The sequence below is a fragment of the Saccopteryx bilineata genome, chromosome 8 (genome assembly GCF_036850765.1).
Source record: "Saccopteryx bilineata isolate mSacBil1 chromosome 8, mSacBil1_pri_phased_curated, whole genome shotgun sequence".
Lineage (NCBI taxonomy): Eukaryota > Metazoa > Chordata > Mammalia > Chiroptera > Emballonuridae > Saccopteryx > Saccopteryx bilineata.
In genome coordinates this window covers 11656928-11681008 of record NC_089497.1, presented here as the reverse complement: position 1 = coordinate 11681008, position 24081 = coordinate 11656928, and the positions used below count along the sequence as shown (strand labels likewise).

Genomic DNA, 24081 nt, shown 5'->3' with positions numbered 1-24081 from the left:
TTTTACTGGTGTTTTTTACAGAATCACTCTTGCAAAATGTAGTAAAGGTTATTACAGAACCGATTTACACAACAGCCTGTGACAGTGAATAAAAAACTTAAGTTGTTTCCTCTGTTGATTTATTTAATGTAACCTTAGAGAGCAATAAGGCTTAACTCTCATCTTTTTACAGCTTTCCTATTTTAAAGTAAAGAATAGAATTAGCCAAATCTTGATTTCTTTGTCGTCAGTCCATTTTCCACATCAGTTTTCTTCCATTAAAAATAAAAAAAGCAAGAAACAAAATACTCTCTAAACACATGATCCATCTTGGCAACTTTTTCATGTGTACATTAGCCCCAACAGGAGCCATAGTCATAATCATTAACAAATGAGGACACACACACACACACACACATACACACACACACACACACACACACACATACACATAAGAAGCTGGGCCTCTTATATCCAGTTAAAGTTCATCATCCCGTCAGTCTGTTACTTTCAGTCTAAAGCCACAGCCCTAGCAAAGCTTGAAATGTGGCACAAGCTATATTTATACAGAGAAAGACATGAACTCAAGATCAACATCTTGCACCAAATTCCTAAGTCTGTATGGTAATCAGTGATGCTGAGTACTTGGCACAGTACTGAGTGCTGTGAGTTGTACCAAAGCCTCCCTGTGAAAGGAAGGTGCTGGAAACAAGAGAGAAATGATCAGTTGTCCTATCATCACCAAAGGTTAAAAAAAAAAGAGAGAGAGAGAGAAGTTAGATATTACAAAACTGTGAAAGGAAGCAACATGTTCAAAAACATTCGGCCACACAGCTCCAGGCATGTTAGCATGGAGCTGGAGTCAGAAGGGATTGAGATGCCTCGGACACTTAGAACCAGGGAAAAAAGTAGACAAGGGTGTCAGATAGTTTACCAAAGATTGGAGGGGACTTAGATCAGAGGAAGAGAAAAATCTATTATGAATAGCACAATATGGAGTAGTCAAGTAACTTAAACAAAAGAGAACAAAAGTAGACAGAGTGCTGTAACCTGATTGACATCGGAATCCAGTTAATTTCCCCTTAAACCGTGTTAACTAATTTGACTGTTAATTGTTGTTTTCTGGCTAGCAGGAAGGAGTGCAGAACATTTTAACTTGGAAAAAGCTTTGGTCATTAGTGGACTGCGTAGGGGATTTCAGAGGCAGTTCCGTGTAGGTTTGCCTCAGTCAGATATGAAGAGGAGAAAGGAAATGAAACAGAAGAAAAGGCAAGCCAAGGAGGGCGGACAGGCAAGCGGGAGGGCGGGGACGTAGAGGGGCACGTGGTGAGTTTATTTCACTGAAAGGAAAGCCAGAGAAAGACACAGGGTTCCTCATGCTTCGCTCCTCTCCTTTCTCTTCGTACCTCTCATCAAGTATTCTTTCTGATTTCTTTCCACCCACTTCACTTTTGTCTTGTAAGGAAACGGAGATGTATCCTCATCTGTTCCCACCACAGGGCTTTTGAGCCAGTTTGGCTATAATTTCCTCCCACCTCCACTTAATTAAATATACGAAGCGGTCAGAGAGTAGTCCTTGACTGATACCCTTCCTGGAGTTCTGAGCTTGACCCTCCGTGGTCCCTAAGTGCTCAATTCTTAGAGGAGTCTACTAACTGTTGCAGTCCAAGAAAGTACCTTGCAGACATAAATGTAGCAGAGATTTTTTTTTTTTGTAACAGTTCCAGTCATACAATATTGAAAGAGTAAAAGCAACTTAATAAATTCCATGTATTTGGTCTTACATTTATTGTCCAATTTACTGTATACGCCCTCTTGAATATTCAAATTAGTAACGTCTTTGTGTTTTTGTTGACTTTTGGAAGCTAGAGTTGATTCAGCAATTCACCGTGGGCCCCTCCCACATACAGAACGCCAATCCTCAATTGACTTGAGATGTCAATTTCTGAGTGCTCAGACCATCACCCTGACAACAGACCTAACTGCATAGGGGACTTCAGGGAGATTCTTTCTGCCTGTTTCCCTCAAGCTGAGATTGGTTTTTTGTAGTATGATGTTGTCATCACTGTTGTCATCAGGAAGCCTTATAAAGGGGTTGTTAACATTGTTGTTTGTCAGACTTCTGTATTAATTTTCCTCGAAATAGTACTGCCTCAACCGAAGAATAGAATTATATTTTGCTTTGTCTCCAGAAATGCTTTTAAATTAGAATTGATGTTTGAGCTACATGACTTTTCACTGCTGGGTAATTTAGTTTTGTATCTGAATGCTTGATAAGTAGCAGTATGACTGTATTCTTTTAGATACAAGTCCATTAACCTCCTCCCTAAAAAATTTGCTCTCTATAGCACTGGCTTTTATGCCAAGACAAACACCAGAATATATTATCTCGGTCAAAATGCCTGCACCTACTTCTGGAGAGGTTTCTTCGTCATGAAAAACTTCAGTGGTTGGAAGAAAAATCGGAGGGCGGAGGGTGATTCATTTGATCCATTCACTCAACAAATCTGTATTGAGGGCTGATACATGCCAGGCTATAACAGGAGTAACCTCTGCCTCATCTACACACATCGCCATTAGGATTTCAGTTCCTTCATCTGTAAAAGGAGCTGGATGAGTGACTTCCAAAGACCACTTTGCCTAAGAATAGACATTCTGGTATGTACTTTGCTCATGTACTAAGACATTGCCAAACATTTTAACTCTTGTTTCAAAAATCAGGCTTGAGCCCTTCATAGATCAAAAATCAGGGCTTCACATTTCAGATTCCGTGAAATAAAGTTACATTGAAAACTGTGGTCCGAAGTGTTCATTTTGCTCTCCTTTAACTGGCTCATCTGGTCTCGTCCATTATGCTCCTGATTACGTGACGCTGTCAGAGAGCTAGCAGCTTTCTGTAGGGCCACTGTGGACAGGAAAGTTGTGGTCATTCATGGTAGCTGCTTCATCTGTTCCATTACAAATGGATAATGCACTTGCCTTGTTCTAATGTCACAACACTCAACTAAAAAAAAAAAAAAAAAAAGAGGATTCTAACATCCCTGATATAAAACCGCTTATAATGATACAGATATGGATATCAGAAAGGTGAGACTTTCTCTTTGGATACTAAAGGACTCTACAGAATTGCATTATTAAAAAGCAATAAGATTGCCCTGGCTAGTTGGCTCAGTGGTACAGTGTCGGTCTGAGGTATGGAAGTCCCAGGTTCGATTCCTGGTTAGGGCACACAGGAGAAGTGCCCATCTGCTTCTCCACCCTTCCCCCTCTCCTTTCTCTTTATCTCTCTCTTCCCCTCCTGCAGCTAAGGCTCCATTGGAGCAAAGTTGGCCCAGGCGCTGAGGATGGCTCCATCGCCTCCACCTCAGGTGCTAGAATGGCTCCGGTTACAACAGAGCAATATCCCAGATGGCCAGAGCATCAGAGCATCGCCCCCTGGTGGGCATGCTGGGTGGATCCCGAGCGCATGCAGGAGTCTGTCTTTCTCCCCACTTCTCACTTCGAAAAAATACCAAAAAAAAAAAAAAAAGGCAATAAGATCGAAGGAAACTACAATAGGATCTCATGTGTAAAACAAGGAACAGATTCGTAAATCCACGTAGGAGCACAGATACTGCTGTGGTTAGAGTATCTCTTCACAATGAGCACTTATTTTGACTGTTGATTTGATGGTGCTTGCCGCTATCATGATGAAACCAATTTTTTAAAATAAAGAAATGGAAACACTGAGTTCCTAAGAGCAGGACTGTGTCTGCCTGTAGATACTGTTGAGGCTATTTGCTTATCGGGTGCTTCTTAAAAAATAAAACAGTGTAAAAACATCAAGCTGAAAGGCGCAAAAGGGAAGAGGCTTGTCAAGGTGTGCCGCAGGGATCTAGGAGGGCATCTGCAGTCTATGCTCCCGGGATTGCTAGATGTTAATCCCTAAACAATGAGACTGCAAGCCTTGCTATTAGCACCCTCCCGGCCTGTTCTCAGACCCCTGTGTACAAATGATACCACCCAGGAGATTTCCCCTAAAACAGCTGTGAAGATTTTTGAGGTTGTTTGCATTTCAAAAGAAATTTACTTAAATTATGCATCTTTTGTCTAACCTTATGTCATCCCCTTTTGTGTTCCCTTGGGTGCAATTTGTCTATTTTTTTTTTTCAGAAACTTTTGTTAGTTATCATGTTAACTAAATTTCCAAGTCCCTGCAGGACAGTACTTTGGTTCTGCCCTTGGAAATAAATTTATATTTGAATTTGTTACACCAAACGAACTGGAAAACTTTTTTACAAATTTAATTATTAATGCCACTTGGGACACATTGGATTATATTTTGTTTTCAGGGAGGAACGTCATGATAGAACCCTACATAAAAGAAATAATAATTTTGGAAGAGTCTTATGAGCTGATGGCAGATTTAAGTAGTCATTCATAAAGACAAGCCTAAAATAATAATTAAGAGTTGGAATGCAAATGACATTAATTGACCTAAAACATCTATTAACAAAAAATTGAAAGAATTATTTTTCATTAGAGTAAAATATTTTGTGATAAAGGTTTATGGCCACTTCCTTTCATGACAATCAACCATTCTCAAGAGACAAGCTAGCCACCCTGTCTCCTGCCTTTTTTAAAAAAAGGCACACAAAATTAATTTACTGCCAAAGGACAGATCTGTCTTTTCAAAAGAGCCCAAGGAGGGGGAGGGAGGAGAAAGAAAGAAAAGGTCAAACTAGTGGTCATTCCCTAATGCTTCGATGTGTTCACTTGATGTTGTTCTTATATTCCAAATCATGTCTTTTCTTCTTCTGGTATGTGATCAAGCCATAAATTCTAAAGAGAGATGTGAATTTTTGGAACAACAGTTAGTTATATGAAAAGGTTTCAAAATGGCAACACTAAGATTCATGTTATAAATCAAATTTCAAATTTCTTTTCTCTCTTCTTTTGCTCCATTATTATTCAAAAATGCAACCCATAACAAGTAGCAGGTAAAGAGTCTCAACACCTCCAACTCTCAGTTATTTCTTTCAGGAAAGAGTGCAGAGTTTCCTTCTCTCAGTATAAAGTCTACAAATCCAACTCTGGCTTTTCCTCTAAGTATCCCATTTTCTATACACCGGGTTCATAGGATTATGTACGCTCGTGTTAGTGGAATACACAGACATCTCCTTTTCGTAGCTGTGATCACTCTGCTTTGTTGAGCTCTGTCCCTTTCCCTCAAGGAGCCTGTTCCTCTGCCTCGCTGTCGGTGCCGTTTCACTCAATGCTGGAAACTAATACTCAAAACAATAAACACATGGGGCTTAAGATCTTTTCACTTGATGTTCCTGAGACTCAGATTTGCCCCTTCTTGTGTCTAATACCATCTGATCCCCTCTCAAGGATTTCTGAGAGAATAACTCAATCGATGTTACAATATTGACACAATTTCTGCCTAGCTTAAATTCAGAACTGGAACTGGGTAGAGTCACGCTAAGCAAAAACAGTAAAGCAGCACTTTTGGGGCAATACTGAAAACTTCTGACAACCGAAAGCATCCACGGGAGTCTGTGTGTCCCTGCTATGTGGAACTAAGCTTCTGTGTGTATACATGTAATAAGCGTACATGACAAATAGAGCATCTCAATCACTAGCTTTGAAGGGAATGTCATTAAATACCACAATTCTGTACTTCAAACAACTGAATTAAAGTGGTTAACTGTAACTATAAAATATACTATAGTTTTAATTTAAAATTTATTTAGATATAAGTTCTTTATTGAGACATTTAACATACACACACACTCACGCACACACAGTAAGTCCCCGATTTACAAACATCTGACTTGTGCACAACTCATATTTATGAAGGCAGCACCATAAGAGCTATTGGGAATCAACTGCTGTTGGACATCAGTGAAAATGATATCATAGTTGCTCCACTTCCATGGCAAAGAACTAACCAATAAAGACCTTATGGAACAAAAGCAGCAGGTGACAGCATTTAAGGAATAAAATGAGGACCTCGAAACCCCAGAATTGAAAAAAAGTTTTCTACAAAAGAGATAGCTGATGTTTTTCATCTCATTGAAGCAGGAATGGCAGAGTTAGAGGAGCGAGATCCCGACACAGAGAGGTTCACCTGAGTTTACCATACCGTTACCGAAGACCTGAGATGCTACATACAGGCTATTTTTTTTATTTTATTTGTTTATTTATTTATTTATTCATTAATTTTAAAGTGAGAGAGAGAGAGAGAGAAAGGGGGGGAGGAGCAAGAAGCATCAACTCCCATATGTGCCTTGACCGGGGCAAGCCCAGGGTTTCGAACCGCCAGAGGTCAGGCTACAGGGCCATTTATGATGAGAAAAAGAAAAGCTCTGTGCAAACCTCCCTGGATGCCTACTTTAAGAAACTGACCCCAGCGGCAGGATCAAACCCTGACTGTCTAACACCAGTCCCATCCTTCCAACAAGTCCATCATCTTCTGCATCATCCAAGATTCTTTACGGTTGTATTTGAAATGTTTATTTAAATGCACAGAAAGGTATAAATAAATACTATGATAACACAAACATCTGTCTAAGTTACCTTTAATAGGTAAGTGTACCTGTTCTAACTTACATACAGATTCAATTTAAGAACAAACCTACTGAACCTATCTTGTCTGTAACCCGGGGCCTGCCTGTACTGTAACTTAAGTACAATCTGGATATTTCTAAAGACCATTTGGCTGTGGATATCTTAGACTAACAGATGCATTGAAATAAAAAGCCAGTACTCTGGCTTGAGGGCTTCACTAACATAGGCAGAATTTTATTGTTGCTTTCTAGTTTTATGTTTGAAAGAAGTGTTTTAAAATCATTCTATGTTGATAACGGGGTAAGGAGGTTTCTTTTCATGCTTGTTACTAAGAGGCTGTATCCTTTCAACATTGTCTAAATTCCCTGAACTCTACAAATACTAAAACCTTCGACACACAAATACATGGTTATTAAAGTTACTGTACATAACTACATTTTAAAGGATCTTTTCGAGTATGTTTGACCTTTTATGATTTTATTTCTGTACCCACTATTTCGTTTACTTTCTGTTATTTTCAGGGAGAGAAAAAAAAAAGCAAAAATTAATTCTCAAGCCAGGCACAAAAGGACAAACGCTGTCTGATTCTACTATACAGGTTCTTAAAGGAGTCAGATTCATTAAGAGAGTAGTAAGTAGGATTGTGGTTGTCCGGGTGTGAGGGGAGAGGAGAATGGAGAATTATTATTTAATGGGGACCGAGTTTCTAATTGGATATGAACAAGTTCTGGAGGTGGATGGCGATAATGGTTGCACAGCAATGTGTACTAAACACACTGAACTGCATATTTAAAATGGTTAAAGTGGTAAATTTTATGTTATGCTAAAATGGTTTAATTTTATTTAACGGTATATTTTACCACAATTAAAAATATTAATTTACAAGTTGTCTTTTTAAGTAGCATTTCCCACTGTTAATTATAGAAAATGTTTAAATACTGGGAAGTACAAAGAAAAAAAAATCACACAATTCATAATTTCACCATTTGAAAAAGAAAACTTTCCTATGTCATTAAACTTATAAATAGCATTTTGTATATAGCCTGTGATATTAGAGTGGGTGGTACACCACATTTATTTAATGTTCCTTTATTATTGGACATTTAGGTAATTTCCAGGATTATCGTCTCCTTTTATGAACAACACTGACTTGAACATAGTTTAACACTCACAAGCTGTGAATAAGACTGTGTATGTCACTAATGCTTTTAAATATAGAAAACTTTCCCCATCCAGATATTTGATAAATTATTCAGTTCTCAGTTTTTACTTCCTTGCTTGTGGTTTTATTTTTAGTTAGTTATAAAAATCAAGATGTAGTTTCTATTTTAATATACAGTGAAGTAAACATTTAAATTATTTTTTCCAAAACCTATTCTTTATTTTTTATAATTATTCCTCTTCTTAGTATTTAAAAACAGCAAAGTCCATTTTAAAATTTCTAACAACATATTGAAAATGATAACGACCCGAATCAATATTGTGCTTTATGTTTGCTATGTAAACATTTTATTTTTTTATTTATTTTTTTATTTTAATTTTTTTTTTTTTCATTTTTCTGAAGCTGGAAACAGGGAGAGACAGTCAGACAGACTCCCGCATGCGCCCGACCGGGATCCACCCGGCAAGCCCACCAGGGGCGACGCTCTGCCCATCCTGGGCGTCGCCATGTTGCAACCAGAGCCACTCTAGCGCCTGAGGCAGAGGCCACAGAGCCATCCCCAGCGCCCGGGCCATCTTTGCTCCAATGGAGCCTCGGCTGCGGGAGGGGAGAAGAGAGACAGAGAGGAAAGCGCGGTGGAGGGGTGGAGAAGCAAATGGGCGCTTCTCCTGTGTGCCCTGGCCGGAATCGAACCCGGGTCCTCCGCACGCTAGGCCGACGCTCGTAAACATTTTACATACATGAACTTGATGCTGATACTTTGCATTCTCAGTAACAAATTTTCAGTAGCATTAATCGCTATTATTAGATCAATCAGGTAGAACTGGTAGAATGGGGTTTAAAACCAAATCAGCCCGCACCTAGAATCCAAATTCTTAACTTCTAGAAGCAATGTAGAACTATCACTTAATAGAAACCAACTAATCTCTTTAGTCTTCTTTCTTAAAGTTTTTCACAGACATGTTGAAACAAATAATTTCTTAGCAAACTTACAATCACTTGCAGATGAACGTCACTCAAAAAGCATTTAAAGTAAAAGTGATAAAATCCTGAAAATGAAGGACCTATTTGGGCACTTCTGACAGTGTTTCACCGGACACTCTGCCTCTGAAACTTCCAATCTGACTTTTCCTACTTACCTCCGCCCTCCCGTTACCTTCAAAGCCCCTTTTGCTTATGAAGAATTTCCTGATGTCTTCAGCCACAGAAAACTCTTCCTCAGTTTTAATATTTGTAATTTACTCTAAGCTCTTTGAGGTTCTAGCATTGGACCATTGCTATGTTAGCTCACTGATGGAAGAAAGAAAGATGTTCTATTGTGGAAGGGTGTCTTTTCTTGAGAGAGAGAGAGATAGAGAGAGAGAGAGAGAGAGAAGAAAGAGAGAGAGAAAAGGGTGTTGGGAGGAACAGGGAGCATCAACTTATAGTAGCTGCTTCCCATATGTGCCTTGACCAGGTGGGCCTTGGGTTTTGAACTGGCAACCTCAGCGTTCCAGGTCAATGCTTTACCCACTGCACCTCCACAGGTCAGGTGGAAGGAAATCCTTTTGGCATACCACAGACATGGGGAAGAATGCCTCTGGATCAGAGATCAGTGGGCTGTTTTTTTTCATGGTAGTTTAGAATGGCAGAATCAACTGTGACAGTTGTTAAATGGTAAGAGATGCAGCCCAGATTACCCTTATATCCTATTACTTTGTATTTTTTAAAAGTCTCTATAGTGAGTTTATTTATGTGAGTAAATGTAATATATTTAAAATATTGTTATTAAGAGCTTTCCCTTACCATACATATATGTATGATATATATGTGTGTGTATAACACGTATGTATATGTGTGTATATATATTACCATATGTATATCTATCTATATGTATACATATATACACACACTATCTATCCATCTATCTATCTATACATGTATATCATGTTCACTGATTTTCTATATGAAGGTAATTTAGAGGATTTAGACTAGGCTTTCAATATTCTATTAATTTAATTAAAAACAAAAACCAAGTGTTAAAAGATGTAGCCTTAGGCGCATAGTATTTTTTAATGATCAGAGTACAAATCAAGAAAAAATTGAAAAAAATATTTTTTAAAAACTTATGTGAATCACAACATTTATTTAATAATAAAATTGGGCTCCTCAGATGCATGTCCACACAAAAGTAATTAAATTAATAAAATCATATCAATAATATACTAAGTGCTGTGAGAATCTTCATGAGTTTAGGTTTTTCTGATATCTCATTTTTATTTTACCATTTTTTGTTTTAAGAAATGAATTATTTGAGGCCCAAAAGTCTTTTTCTAAGTATAGAACAAAATATAATAGAATGTTAAAATTTCTCAGTTTGTTCCAGCTTAAACAACACTTGCATGTTTTTATTGAACTAATACCCTGGAATGATCATGAAAGAAAAACCATGTCCAATCTACTTCATACATAGTTTAATTTCTGGGTTCTGACAGCCATTTGATGTTATCTCTGATTGGGTCAAATAATCTCTTCATAAATCAGTATTACTTCCCCCATCTATTTATTTTATCTTCCTTTAACAGTAGAAGGTTTTCTGTTCTGTTTGTTTTGCTTTTAACTCATTTCCTTTTAATTTAAAAGATGTTAAAACACTGACACAAAGTCTAATTATTTTCTACCTAACAGTTTCTGAAAGTAGATACAATTTCCCAGGCAACATTCTCACATTTTAATTGCCCTCTTCTGTTGCTTTTAGTCTAATATGCTTTTATTTTAGTTCAAAATTCTAGACAAAATAAAGATCTCCTGGCTTGATAATAACATGTGCTGAGATTATTGTATATACTGAATGTAGATTAAATAAGATTGACAGCTGATATTGGTGTAGCTTTACGAGGTAGTCTAAAAGTCTCCATCGATACCACTGATTTCTGATCACAATTTTAGTACACGTTATAAAATAAGAAGTTCAGCTTAGTTCATAAACATATATATTCTACCAGAGATTAATGCTTCCTAAACTCATGCATCCACGGAACTATGTTCTACTTTGAACAAACTTGCTCTCTTTATACATTCAAATGATCTGAATATATAGGCAAGCTTGGTGTAAGAGGAAAAGTATGAGGTGTAGGCAGCTGTGCTCAGCCAAATCCCCACTTTTATATGCAAATAAGGTCTCGGCCAAAACTTTCATATAAACATATTTCACACCTAGTGAATGGAGATGTCTGGTGCATTACAAAGCCATTGGAAGTATTAAAAGGGATGTTGGGGTTAAGTCACGTGAACATGTTGCGGTAGATGAAAATGTACATGCTGGCTATTTCATTTGACTCCCTCTAATGTACATAGAGGTACCACCTCAGGTCCATGACTGTTGGTATTGCTATTACTATGACCGGAAGCTGGACTTACAAAGATACACATGATGTTTTTTGGTGGCTGGGAGTTTTTTTATATGCATAGGAAGATAGCAAAAGTATATTTTTCACAACCAACAATAAAACATCACTTTTTAAAAAAAAATAGACATAGATCATGATCTGAGGCACCATGATCTGAGAAAGCAAATTAATATAAAGTACACGACTCTGTAGGTGAAAACAACATAGGCATATGGGTAGTGAGAAGCAAAAGACAGACGTAAGAACAGTATTAACACCAGATATGGATCACGGTATATTTCAGGTACACGAGTGTGCTGTTATGTTACATAAGAGATCACGTGAGCAGAGAGGTTGGTTTTCAAACTGTGGGTTCGGGGCACTGTGCTGCTGAGGGAAGCCGGTGGGGCCAGCTCACATAACAGGTCCCTTCCGTCAGAGCAGGTGCATGTGAAACGTTTGTATATGTTGGGGTTCTTTTAAGAAACAAGCTGTTAAAACGGTCTGAAAATGACTGGCTTATATATTTTTTAGCCCCTTGTAAGTCTAAAATTCAATGGTTTTTATGATTCTACCAAATATTAACATTCTTAAATGTCATCCTAAAATATCATTTGCATAGAGTTTTTCATATCACAGGTGGTTATAGGTTAAATACTTTTGAACCTTCAATGACCTTTTAGGAGACATTCCAAGGAGACAGAATAAAAATAGAGTGTTCTCTTAAAATATCAAAGGCAAAAAAAAAATAAGATATAATCACTGGTATCACATTAAATTTCTGTGTTTCCCATAAATCCCATATGTGTACACAGAGGCCCTTTCATTACAAATTGGTCACACTTTTTAAAAGTGACACCACTAATAACAAAACCTAAATGATATTAATCATGTTTAAAGAAAAGAGAGTTCGCTTTAGTAAAACATTAGCTAAGTCTTGTTAAATTGATTTTGGCCTCCTTGGTTAATTGATTTTAAACACTATTTCCTTAGAGCTTTTATGATGAGTTGCACTGGAGGGTAATGACACGATTTCTCCTGATAGTAGCCAGAAACATGGTTCCTTCTGTTCTTAAATGAGTATGTTCTTTTCTAAGAAACTTTTTTTTTAAAGTGGAACTTAATGTGTAGAAAGGATACAATTTAGAAAACAAATATCTATCTCTAAAGATAAGTTCGTTAGAACTCATTAGATATTTATGATTATAATCTCTGATTTTCTGATAATATAAACATGACAAATTTAATATAGACATGTAATTAGTGAAGCGAAAGATTCATTGTTCAGCAAGCATCTAAGAAAGAGAAAAGCAAAATGTTGAATTAGGCTCTGGTTATTCATCTGAGGGTTTCTCTCCATGTGTCTGTTTCTCCCCTACCCCCCCCCCGCAATGGCCCAACAGCCCACAGAACTTTTGCTTCTCTGTGACAATGGGGCAAAACTTAGGAGGTCTTTGACCACCTTCAGTCTCCAGCTGCCCTTGTTTGTTCACTCCCTTAATAAAGCCGGTTATTATTATTTTTTTCTTTCTGATGCAGCACCTCACATTTTAATTGAACAGCAACTTCCCAATTTAAACAGAGACACAGACACTGATGGTGAGGAGGGTTAGTCCAATCATGTTCTCAGGGATCTCACGTCTTAGGAAGTGAGTGTGGAAACTGCTGTGAGCGGAAACCCAGGGCCACCATCCCTTCAAGAGTCACGCACGCAAGAAGTTCACCTTGTATCTCAGTCAGCTCCTTAGACAAGCACAGATCTAGCGGGAAGGACTGAATCCCACTGCCTGCTATTGTGCACATAATCAGAGTTTGACCGGGTCTTTCAGTGGACAAATTACTTAAGTAGCTCTGGAGAGAGAAATGTCAAACGGAAAAGCCTTCCATTGGGTGGTTGTTTGTGTGAGAAATACTGAATAAGATACTACAAGGTGAATTTAGCAGCATTAAAAGGTTAGAATGTGTCCAATCAAATGTTAATACACTGTAAAATTCTGGCTCAAAACTAAAGAGAATGAGATTTCACATGCAATGAACCTGAAACTATCTGGGCAGACCTTGCTGAAAGGAAATTAACCATTGAGAAACTAATGTTTATCAAAACACCAAATCTGGGTAACTGATACTATTTATACAAAATGTAGGTTACTGCAAATGCATTTTCAAAATCCAGCTTCTAGGAACACCTTTTGTAACAACATCTTCTTAATCCGCATCATTTTCTGTTTCACAGTATAAGAATGTGATGGAAGTATCAGTGCTAATTAAAATTTGTTTTAAGTTGAGCATATTTAAAAAGACCATTGTACAAAGGATACAGAGATACTACACTACTCCAACAGGAAGGAAGTAGCCCTCTGGGTTTCATTTCTTCACTTAAATCTAGATACTAATATACATGGAAATTGAGGTCCACAGTTTCTTGACATATTAAGTATTATTTTATCAACATCTCATATACATATTTCTTTAATTATGGTTTTAAAGAAATAACTTTACATCGAAGTGATGCTTGATTTCTTTTTTAGCCTCGAGACCCTGTTCTCTTTAGCTCCTCACTCCAAGAATCATGCTTTTGCTATGATCAGCCTGTGTCAATTAGAAAATACAATTTAGTTAATAGAAGTTACCGCATCAGCCAATCTTTCAGAAACACATCTATCTTATAAATTAAGGTGCACCTATAATCAGATTTATTTTATTATTATTTTTCTACTTTCCTTTAAAAATATTTCAATCCTTATTAGATTAGTGATACGATGCCTAGTGATTGCAAATTGTATTAAGGGGACTAATGTGGGCTAATGCTTAAAGTTAAAAGGATTTTTATAGAAACAAATTTTTTTTTCTTAAACAAATACATGTTCGGTCAACAATATTTTCTAATTTTTACTTTAATACTCAAGATCAAAATTGAAACATTTTCCCTAAAAAAAAAAAAAGGAAAGAAAGAAAGAAATGTAAAAAATAAGTTGTTCTACTAAAAAAAAAATTGCAATCAGGCAGTGAAATGGAATTAGCTACAGAAATCTGCAAATGTAAGACAAATTAATAGAAAGCTGTCCATGAAAAGGACAATCGAACTGACTGAATTTGGAAGGCTTCGCAGAAAGGAATCCTGAGTAGATGACCATCGGGAGAGTCTGAGTTGATCACAGTCAAGGTTGCGAGGCCAACTCTGAGCCATCTGAATTCAGTGTTTCTGGTTCAGAGCCTGGACACCTGTATTTTTAAATGTATTGGGTAATTCTGATATGCAGCCAAAGTTGGTAATTATGACACCTTGAAATAGAAAGCCAAGAAAAGAGGTAAGGTCTCAAAGGGTGAACTTGCAAATTTCCATTGTTTGGTGTCTCCTCGCTCTGAAGTCATAAATCTCCAAATGGACTATGAGTAATTCTAGGACATGCAGTAGTCATTCCAAGGGTCCAGAACCCTGCAGTGTAATCTGTGCACGTTCCTGATGTATCAGGCTTGTTTGTTTGTTTCTTTCTTTCTTTCTTCATATTCAAATGAGCACAACTATATTATGAAATAAAAGATTTTAGATATTCATGTTTTCTTCACATAGTCATACACACACACACACACACAGTCACACAGTTGACTCTTGAATAACAGGGGTTTGAATTGCACAGGTCCATTAATATATGATTTAAAAAAATTTGTTTCTCAGGCTTAGTTTATTATAAGAATACAATATATAATGCATATAGTACACAAAATATGTTTTCATTGACTGTTACAAGTAAGGTTTTTGGGAAACAGTAGGCTATGAGTAGTCAAGTTTAGGGGGAGTCCAAGTTCCATGTAGACTTTTGAGTGCCCCTAATCTTTGCGTTGTTTAAGGATCAAGTTCCAGAGAGAGAGTTAGGACAAAAAGTATTCCCCTACCTTCCTGGGTTCTTTTGGTTGGTTCAATTATTAAAAATATAAAGAGCATTGAATTTGAGTTTTAAAATTTTTAATTATTTAAAAATTTTGGTTTGATTTATTGTTTTAAAATTTTATCCTGACTTTCAAAGAAGTTAGTCGGTTAAAGAGTTATAGCCTCGGCCCTGGCCGGTTGGCTCAGCGGTAGAGCGTGGGCCTGGCGTGCGGGGGACCTGGGTTTGATTCCCGGCCAGGGCACATAGGAGAGGCGCCCATTTGCTTCTCCACCCCTCCCCCACTCCTTCTTCTCTGTCTCTCTCTTCCCCTCCCGCAGCCAAGGCTCCATTGGAGCAAAGATGGCCCGGGCGCTGGGGATGGCTCCTTGGCCTCTGCCCCAGGCGCTAGAGTGGCTCTGGTTGCCGAGAGCGACGCCCCGGAGGGGCAGAGCATCGCCCCCTGGGGGGCAGAGCGTCGCCCCCTGGTGGGCGTGCCGGGTGGATCCCGGTGGGGCGCATGTGGGAGTCTGTCTGACTGTCTCTCCCGGTTTCCAGCTTCAGAAAGAAAAAAAAAAAAAAGAGTTATAGCCTCAAATGGAGAATCACCTGAAACCCTCAGTGAATTTTCTCAGTGGTTGAGTAAATTACTGGTCAAGGGAGGACGACTATTCCTATGCTCAGAATTCACTGTCCACAGATTAACATCAGTGATAATAGCACAAGCTATCATTATTTTGCTTCTTATGAATCAGTTACTGGACTAGATATTTTTAGTAGATTATCTTGTTTAATGCTTCTTTTGAAGAGTTAGCTTATCCTCATTGGACACACGAAGAAATTAACCACACAGCCAACATGTTTCAGTGTCCCTACTGCTGATTTTATTATAAATGCATTTATCATCACTTTTTAAAAAGTTAACAATAGTTTGTATGTCTACTCAGCAAATATTCCTTGCGTTTCTGCATTGTGTCATATGCATAATTCCAATTGCAGAGAAAAAGGTAAAGAAGAAAACAAGACAGGAAAAAAAAAAAAAGAAACCCTCAACCTTTGTGAAGCTTTCCCAATCAGCATCTTTTAAATGATCTGCTTAGTTTTTATTCTATTTTCCTTTGAATGGCTTCATGCAAATCTGAAATAAGGCTCTGATATTCATATCTGGACTGATGTTTTTCAATTCTGTCTCCATAGCCTAGAATTGACAGACCTAAAAATGCAAAGCAACAAGAAACCATTGTAACTTTCTATGGTTTATGTTGTTTACACTCTTCTGTTGTGATTGCTTCCCAGAATAGGTTTTCCTATGGTTTATACCCCTAGGGATAATGGGGAAAGATTTTTGTCTTTTTTATTCATCACTATAACTTCAGTTTCTAGAAAAGTTCTTGGCCAATCTTTGGTAATGACCGTTAATAACTGTTTTTACACAGCTTCAGTATTATTAAGGTACCTAATCGTCCTCCTTTAGGGAGGACAGTTCTTCTTTTGTAAGTTCCATCCTCCCTCGAAAAGTGTCCTCCTACATGTCCTCCTTTTTGATATTGGGAGACTAATCTGTAAATGTCTGTATTCTATCAATGCAGAGTTGATCCATTGCATATGATGTGACATATTTATATCTAAATGAGTACTTTTTTTTACAATTATTATTAAAAATTAATAGGCATGTAAGCATAATTACAATATAAAATATTACAAATGTTTTTTATGCATTTGTCATATTATAGTGTATTATTGTTGCAATAAATAAAATGTTTTTTATTTAGAATATTGTTTTCTTTAGTTTATTTTTGTTCTCCTTTTCATTGTAAAATAGTTGGTCATCTTAGTATTATTTACATATGTAATGCCTCATCTCCTCAGTTGCAAAGGGCTTAAATCTCAATCAAATACCTTTTTTCTTCCTTTTTAAATGTGTCTCAATCAATAGTATCACCATTTTTCTCAATTACAAAGAAAAAGAATTTGGAGTTAGATTCACACGTATTTTTCTCTCATCTGATCTAAGTTGTCACAAATGGTATTGATTTTGCCACCTTTATCTGTAATTCATTTGGAATATACATAAATCACACACATACATACAAGAGTAATCATACACAGATATTACAAATAATTTCACTTAGAAAATTCTTTTAAACAAACACTTGTTCTCAAATGAATAGATACTGTTGTCTTTTACATTAATGGCCTCAGTTGAATTTTTTGTGATAGCGGTTGTGAAAAGACGATATTTAATTAAGTTTGGACTCGAATTTGTTTGTTCTAGATTTCAAGTTCAAGAAATTAAACTGCTCTACCATTGTTTTTTATTGGGGATATTTCAGAGAGAGAGAGAGAGAGAGAGAGAGAAAGAGGAGGGGGGAGGGAAAGGGGGAAGGGAGAGAGAGAGAGAGAGAGAATCATCAACTTGTTCCTCTTAGTTGTTCCATTTTGTTGTGTACTCATTGATTGCTTCTCTTACATGCCCCAACCTGGGATGGAACCTGCAACCTTTGTGGACTGAAACGACGCTTTATCCCCTGAGTTCCCAGCCAAGGCCTAGTCTGAAAACAAAATCATGCTATAATATTACTACAATGTGCTTGAAGTACCAAGAACTTGGTCTTAAGTTTCCTGATAGTTTCTAAAGCTTCTTGACAAATAAAATTTTTGTATGATATACAAAAAAATGTAAAAAAAGATATAATCTTAGCAAAACCATTCAGTCTGATATTAATATATATCAGATGGAGTTAAATCATGAGACGTTAAAATCCAGTTGCAATAATGACATTTTATATAATTCTTAGTAAGCATTAGCATTCTAATGTAAATTAGTCAAGTCCTTTTGGAAAGATATTTTAGTACTAACATTGTAAAAAAAATATGTATACTTAGACCCAATGAGTTCCCTCTAAGAACGTGTATTATAGAAATGTATCTCAGATTTTTTAAATTTTTTTATTTATTCATTTTAGAGAGGAGAGATAAAGGGAGAGAGAGAGACAGAGAGGGAGAGAGAGAGAGAAGAGAGAGACAGAGAGAGAAGGTGGGGAGGAGCTGGAAGCATCAACTCCCATATGTGCCTTGACCAGGCAAGCCCAGGGTTTCGAATCGGCGACCTCAGCATTTCCAGGTCAATGCTTTATCCACTGCGCCACCACAGGTCAGGCTCACAGATATTTTTAAACATATACATACAATTGCGATGCAGGATTTGTTGTAATAGAGAAAATTGATACAAACTTAACATGCAGAGATATATGAATGAGTAAATTATGATATATCCATGGTATGAAACACTAGCACCTACTCAAAAACGTAGTAGATTAGATTTATATATATTGGCATGAAATGATTTTAAAGACTTTTCTTTTTAAAAAGCAACTTGTAGGGATGACGTCAGAGTAATGGCGGAGTAGGAAGCGATACCGATAAATCTCCCCCAAAACTCAACAAGATCTTCAACCAGAAACAGAAAAACCTATACTTGGAGCTTCCAGATTCTTCGCAATACACCCAAAGGTATGATTGAGTGAAAAATTGGCTAAATATATAACCAAACCCCGAAGGAAATAGGGAGTAAGAAATGCTCCGCCTTCCTCACTAACCTAAACAGGGCGGCTTTCTCTGGTAACTGTGAATATAGAAACTGAGGCGGGCAAAGGGGGTGAATAGATCCAGGCCCCCGCAGCAAAAACGGCCGAACCAGGCTGTGGCTCAGAGATCCAAGCCGAGGAAAATCTGATCCTGTGGCAACCCGGGCAATACAAGCTAACACTCGCGCCAAACCCAAACAAAGAAAGATAAGCAGAGCGGCCATTTTACCCGGTCTCCTGGTCGGTGCGCAGTTAGTGGAAGAGAGATTTCTTCCTAAGCCGCGGAAGTGGGTGCCCGTGTTGCCCCACGGAGAGGCAGGGTCAGAGGCCTTTCTGTGGGCTGAGGGCAGAGTCTCTGGGCAGCCCCAGCGCCCTGGGAAAGCCACGCACGGGAGGGAGTGAGAACTAATCCCAACGGTGGAGATTTTCCGTGCTGGAGGCTGTTTCACTCAGAGGGAACCACGGCCGGCCTCATATCCTGGTTTGCGCGCGCAGATAAGGAGTGAGCGATTCCTTCGAGTGCCTCGGCAGTGCGCGCCCGTGTTATCGCACAGAGGGGCAGAGTCAGGGGCCTTTGTGTGGGCCAAAGCGGAATCTCGGGCCGCCCCAGCGCCTTGCAAAAGCCGCACACGGGGACGGAGCGAGACTCAATTCCAACGCTGCAACTTTTCCCTGCGGTTGGGGGTTTCACTCAGAGCGTGAGACTGCTGGCCGGATATCCTGGTTGCAGACAGTGAGTGAGAGTTTCCTCCAAGCGCCCCGGAAGTGGGCGCCCGCTTGTGTTACCGGATAGAGTGGCAGAGCCAGAGGTCTTTGAGTGGGCGGAAAGCCCGCCTGATTATGCTAGCAGCTCTGACTGACTGAGCCTTAACCAGAGCCCTGTGCTGAGTGGAAATAGAGTGGGGAGTGGCCAGCTCTTTGAGCCTCTTACTCTCCAGGCAGAGGCAGCAGCAACCCCATAGCTGGATTATGAGGCTACAAATTGAGGAAGGAAAGACTAGGAGAGAGGCTCCAGGAACATGGACTCTCTCATTGTCGGAGCCTATAAATGCTAATGAGCCTCGACTCCCAACGAGAATAAAGCACAATACATGACATTGCCATAGAGACTTATCAACTGCAAACCTCTACCTGAGCGTGCCAAAGGGGCAGAACCCGGGGTACAGAGTCACCAACCAGGAAGAGGGAGAGAAAAGAAAAAGCAAGAAGATAACCTCTCAAAATCAAGAATAATCTGCAGACTTTATAACCTATCCCATTTTATTATATTTGTTCGTTTGTTTCTCTTATCTTCATTCTTGAGACTTTTTTTTCCTCCTCCAATTTGGCCGATTAACTCTCTGCCGGTCTTACTCTCTCCTCTCCTTGAACTACACTACCCATAAGTGTTACATCTCCCATTATCATTTCTCTTCTCTTCCTTTCTCTCTATGAGGGTTGCACTCCAAAACCCTTAACTCTCTCTCTCTCTCTCCTTTCTTTTTTCTTCTTTTAGTGGTTCCCTCTTTTTTTCTCTCTCTCTCTTTCTTTTCTCCCTCTATATTAGTTTCTTCCTTTCTCCTTTACATCTCCTCTCATTCAAACCTCAATAACAAACAAATTATCTTATCTGGGACTCAAACCTATGTTTGTGGCATTTTGGGGGGTTTTTACTTCACCTTTTTAACTCACTAGCAGTGCTCCCATCCCTGGCTCTCCATATTATCTAGTTCTTGTTCCACTAAATACAATAGTAAGTTTTTAATTTGTCCCCCCATTTTTCCATTTTCCTCTTATTCCTCTCATCATAACTCTTAGAAAACCAACACCTAAAAGCAAATCATTTTATTCTTGACCCAAATTTTTTCCTTATTTGCTTTTGTGGGTCCATACGCTCTTTTTTTTTCTTTTTTCTTTTATTTTTTTTCCTTTTTTTTTTTTTTTTCTTTCTCTCTTTTTTGCCCCTTTATTACTTTTCCCCAATTCAGGCCCTCCATCACAGGCATTGTTTGTTATAACTCACAGTCCACCACAAGATTTTCTCAAGAAAGAGGGGAGAGGAGAGGAGAGGAAAAAAAGAGGGGGGGAATAATTTCCTTTTTTAAAAATTTTTATTTTATTTTATTTTTCTTTATTTCATTATTAATTTTTTTTTAAAAAAAACAACTCTTTTCGATTTGTTATTTTTTTATTTTTTTTAACTTTTTATTCTTTATTAAATCTCATTAATACTATCAACAAAACCACCCTCAGATGCCATTAAGGAAGAGAAAATCGAATATCATGGATACAAAAGAAAGAGAGGTAACACAGCTAGATGAGGAAAAATCTATGGAGAAAAAATTTAATATATTGGAAACCTTGGAGCTAAATGACAGAGAATTCAAGATAGAAATCCTAAAAATCCTCCGAGATATACAAGAAAACACAGAAAGGCAATATAGGGAGATCAGAAAACAACTCCATGAACACAAAGAATATATGTCCAAGGAAATTGAAACTATAAAAACAAATCAAACAGAGATGAAAAACTCAATTCACGAGTTGAAAAACGAAGTAACAAGCTTAGCTAATAGAACAGGTCAGATAGAAGAGAGGATTAGTGAAATAGAAGACAAGCAACTTGAGGCACAACAGAGAGAAGAAGAAAGAGACTCAAAAATTAAAAAAAATGAGATAGCCCTACAAGAATTATCTGACTCCATCAAAAAGAATAACATAAGAATAATAGGTATATCAGAGGGAGAAGAGAGAGAAAATGGAATGGAGAACATACTTAAACAAATAATTGATGAGAACTTCCCAAGCCTGTGGAAAGAACTAAAGCCTCAAGTTCAAGAAGCAAACAGAACTCCAAGTTTTCTTAACCCCAACAAACCTACTCCAAGGCATATCATAATGAAATTGACACAAACCAACAGCAAAGAAAAAATTCTCAAGGCAGCCAGGGAAAAGAAGAATACAACATATAAAGGAAGGCCCATTAGATTATCATCAGATTTCTCAGCAGAAACTCTACAAGCTAGAAGAGAGTGGACCCCAATATTTAAAGTCCTGAAAGAGAGGAACTTTCAGCCACGAATACTATACCCATCAAAGTTATCCTTCAAATACGAAGGAGAAATAAAAACATTCACAGATACAGAAAAGATGAGGGAATTTATCATCAGAAAACCCCCACTCCAGGAATTACTAAAGGGGGTTCTCCAATCAGATACAAAGAACAAAAAAAAACAGAGCCACAAGTAAAAGCTCCAAGAAGAACACAATAAAACCAAATTTAAACTGTGACAACAACAAAAAGAAAGAGGGGGAGAAGACGGAGATTAACAGTAGCAAAGGACGATGGAGTGCAAAAGTACTCACAAAATAGTTCGCTACAATGAACAGGGTAGGGACCCTTTTCATTACTCAAAGGTAACCACCATTGAAAAAACCACCACAGAAGCACATGAGATAAAAAAGATAGCAACAGAGGAAAGATGTATGGAATACAACCAAATAAAAACAAAAGATAGAAAAACAAAAGAGAAGGATCAAACAAGACACAAAACTAACAGAAAGCAAGATATAAAATGGCAATAGGGAACTCACAAGTATCAATAATTACACTAAATGTAAATGGATTAAACTCACCAATAAAAAGGCACAGAGTAGCAGAATGGATTAAAAAAGAAAATCCAACTGTATGCTGCCTACAGGAAACCCATCTAAGTAACAAGGATAAAAACAAATTCAAAGTGAAAGGCTGGAAAACAATACTCCAAGCAAATAACATCCCAAAAAAAGCAGGTGTAGCAATACTCATATCGGATAATGCTGACTACAAGACAGGAAAAGTACTTAGAGACAAAAATGGCCATTTCATAATGGCTAAGGGGACACTGAATCAAGAAGACATAACAATTCTTAATATATATGCACCAAACCAAGGAGCACCAAAATATATAAGACAGCTACTTATTGATCTTAAAACAAAAACTGACAAAAATACAATCATACTTGGAGACCTCAATACACCGCTGACGGCTCTAGATCGGTCATCCAAACAGAGAATCAACAAAGACATAGTGGCCTTAAACAAAACACTAGAGCACCTGGATATGATAGACATCTACAGGACATTTCATCCCAAAGTGACTGAGTATACATTTTTCTCCAGTGTACATGGATCATTCTCAAGAATTGACCATATGTTGGGCCACAAAAACAATATCAGCAAATTCAGAAAAATTGAAGTTGTACCAAGCATATTTTCTGATCATAAAGCCTTGAAACTAGAATTCAACTGCAAAAAAGAGGAAAAAAATCCCACAAAAATGTGGAAACTAAACAACATACTTTTAAAAAATGAATGGGTCAAAGAAGAAATAAGTGCAGAGATCAAAAGATATATACAGACTAATGAAAATGACAATACGACATATCAGAATCTATGGGATGCAGCAAAAGCAGTGATAAGAGGGAAGTTCATATCGCTTCAGGCATATATGAACAAACAAGAGAGAGCCCAAGTGAACCACTTAACTTCCCACCTTAAGGAACTAGAAAAAGAAGAACAAAGACAACCCAAAACCAGCCGAAGAAAGGAGATAATAAAAATCAGAGCAGAAATAAATGAATTAGAGAACAGAAAAACTATAGAAAAAATTAATAGAACAAGGAGCTGGTTCTTTGAAAAGATCAACAAAATTGACAAACCCTTGGCAAGACTTACCAAGGAAAAAAGAGAAAGAACTCATATAAACAAAATACAAAATGAAAGAGGAGAAATCACCACGGACACCGTAGATATACAAAGAATTATTGTAGAATACTATGAAAAACTTTATGCCACTAAATTCAACAACCTAGAAGAAATGGATAAATTCCTAGAACAATACAACCTTCCTAGACTGAGTCAAGAAGAAGCAGAAAGCCTAAACAGACCTATCAGTAGAGAAGAAATAGAAAAAACCATTAAAAACCTCCCCAAAAATAAAAGTCCAGGCCCTGACGGCTATACCAGCGAATTTTATCAAACATTCAAAGAAGACTTGGTTCCTATTCTACTCAAAGTCTTCCAAAAAATTGAAGAAGAAGCAATACTTCCAAACACATTTTATGAGGCCAACATAACCCTCATACCAAAACCAGGCAAGGATGGCACAAAAAAAGAAAACTACAGACCAATATCTCTAATGAATACAGATGCTAAAATACTAAACAAAATACTAGCAAATCGAATACAACAACATATTAAAAAAATAATACATCATGATCAAGTGGGATTCATCCCAGAATCTCAAGGATGGTTCAACATACGTAAAACGGTTAATGTAATACACCATATCAACAAAACAAAGAACAAAAACCACATGATCTTATCAATAGACGCAGAAAAGGCTTTCGATAAAATACAACACAATTTTATGTTTAAGACTCTCAACAAAATGGGTATAGAAGGAAAATATCTCAACATGATAAAGGCCATATATGATAAACCATCAGCTAACATCATATTAAATGGCACTAAACTGAAGGCTTTCCCCCTTAAATCAGGAACAAGACAGGGTTGTCCACTCTCTCCACTCTTATTTAATGTGGTA

General features: G+C 37.6%; 1 protein-coding gene and 1 non-coding gene across 20 annotated transcripts in view; one reads left to right on the top strand and one right to left on the bottom strand.

Moving 5' to 3' along the window:
- ROBO2 (roundabout guidance receptor 2) overlaps positions 1-24081 on the bottom strand; it is a 1433919-nt gene that overhangs the window by 680367 nt on the left and 729471 nt on the right. The gene's annotated exons all lie outside the window — the stretch shown is intronic.
- TRNAL-GAG (transfer RNA leucine (anticodon GAG)) lies at positions 3132-3207 on the top strand. The gene has a single exon. It is a non-coding gene; the product is annotated as a tRNA-Leu (tRNA).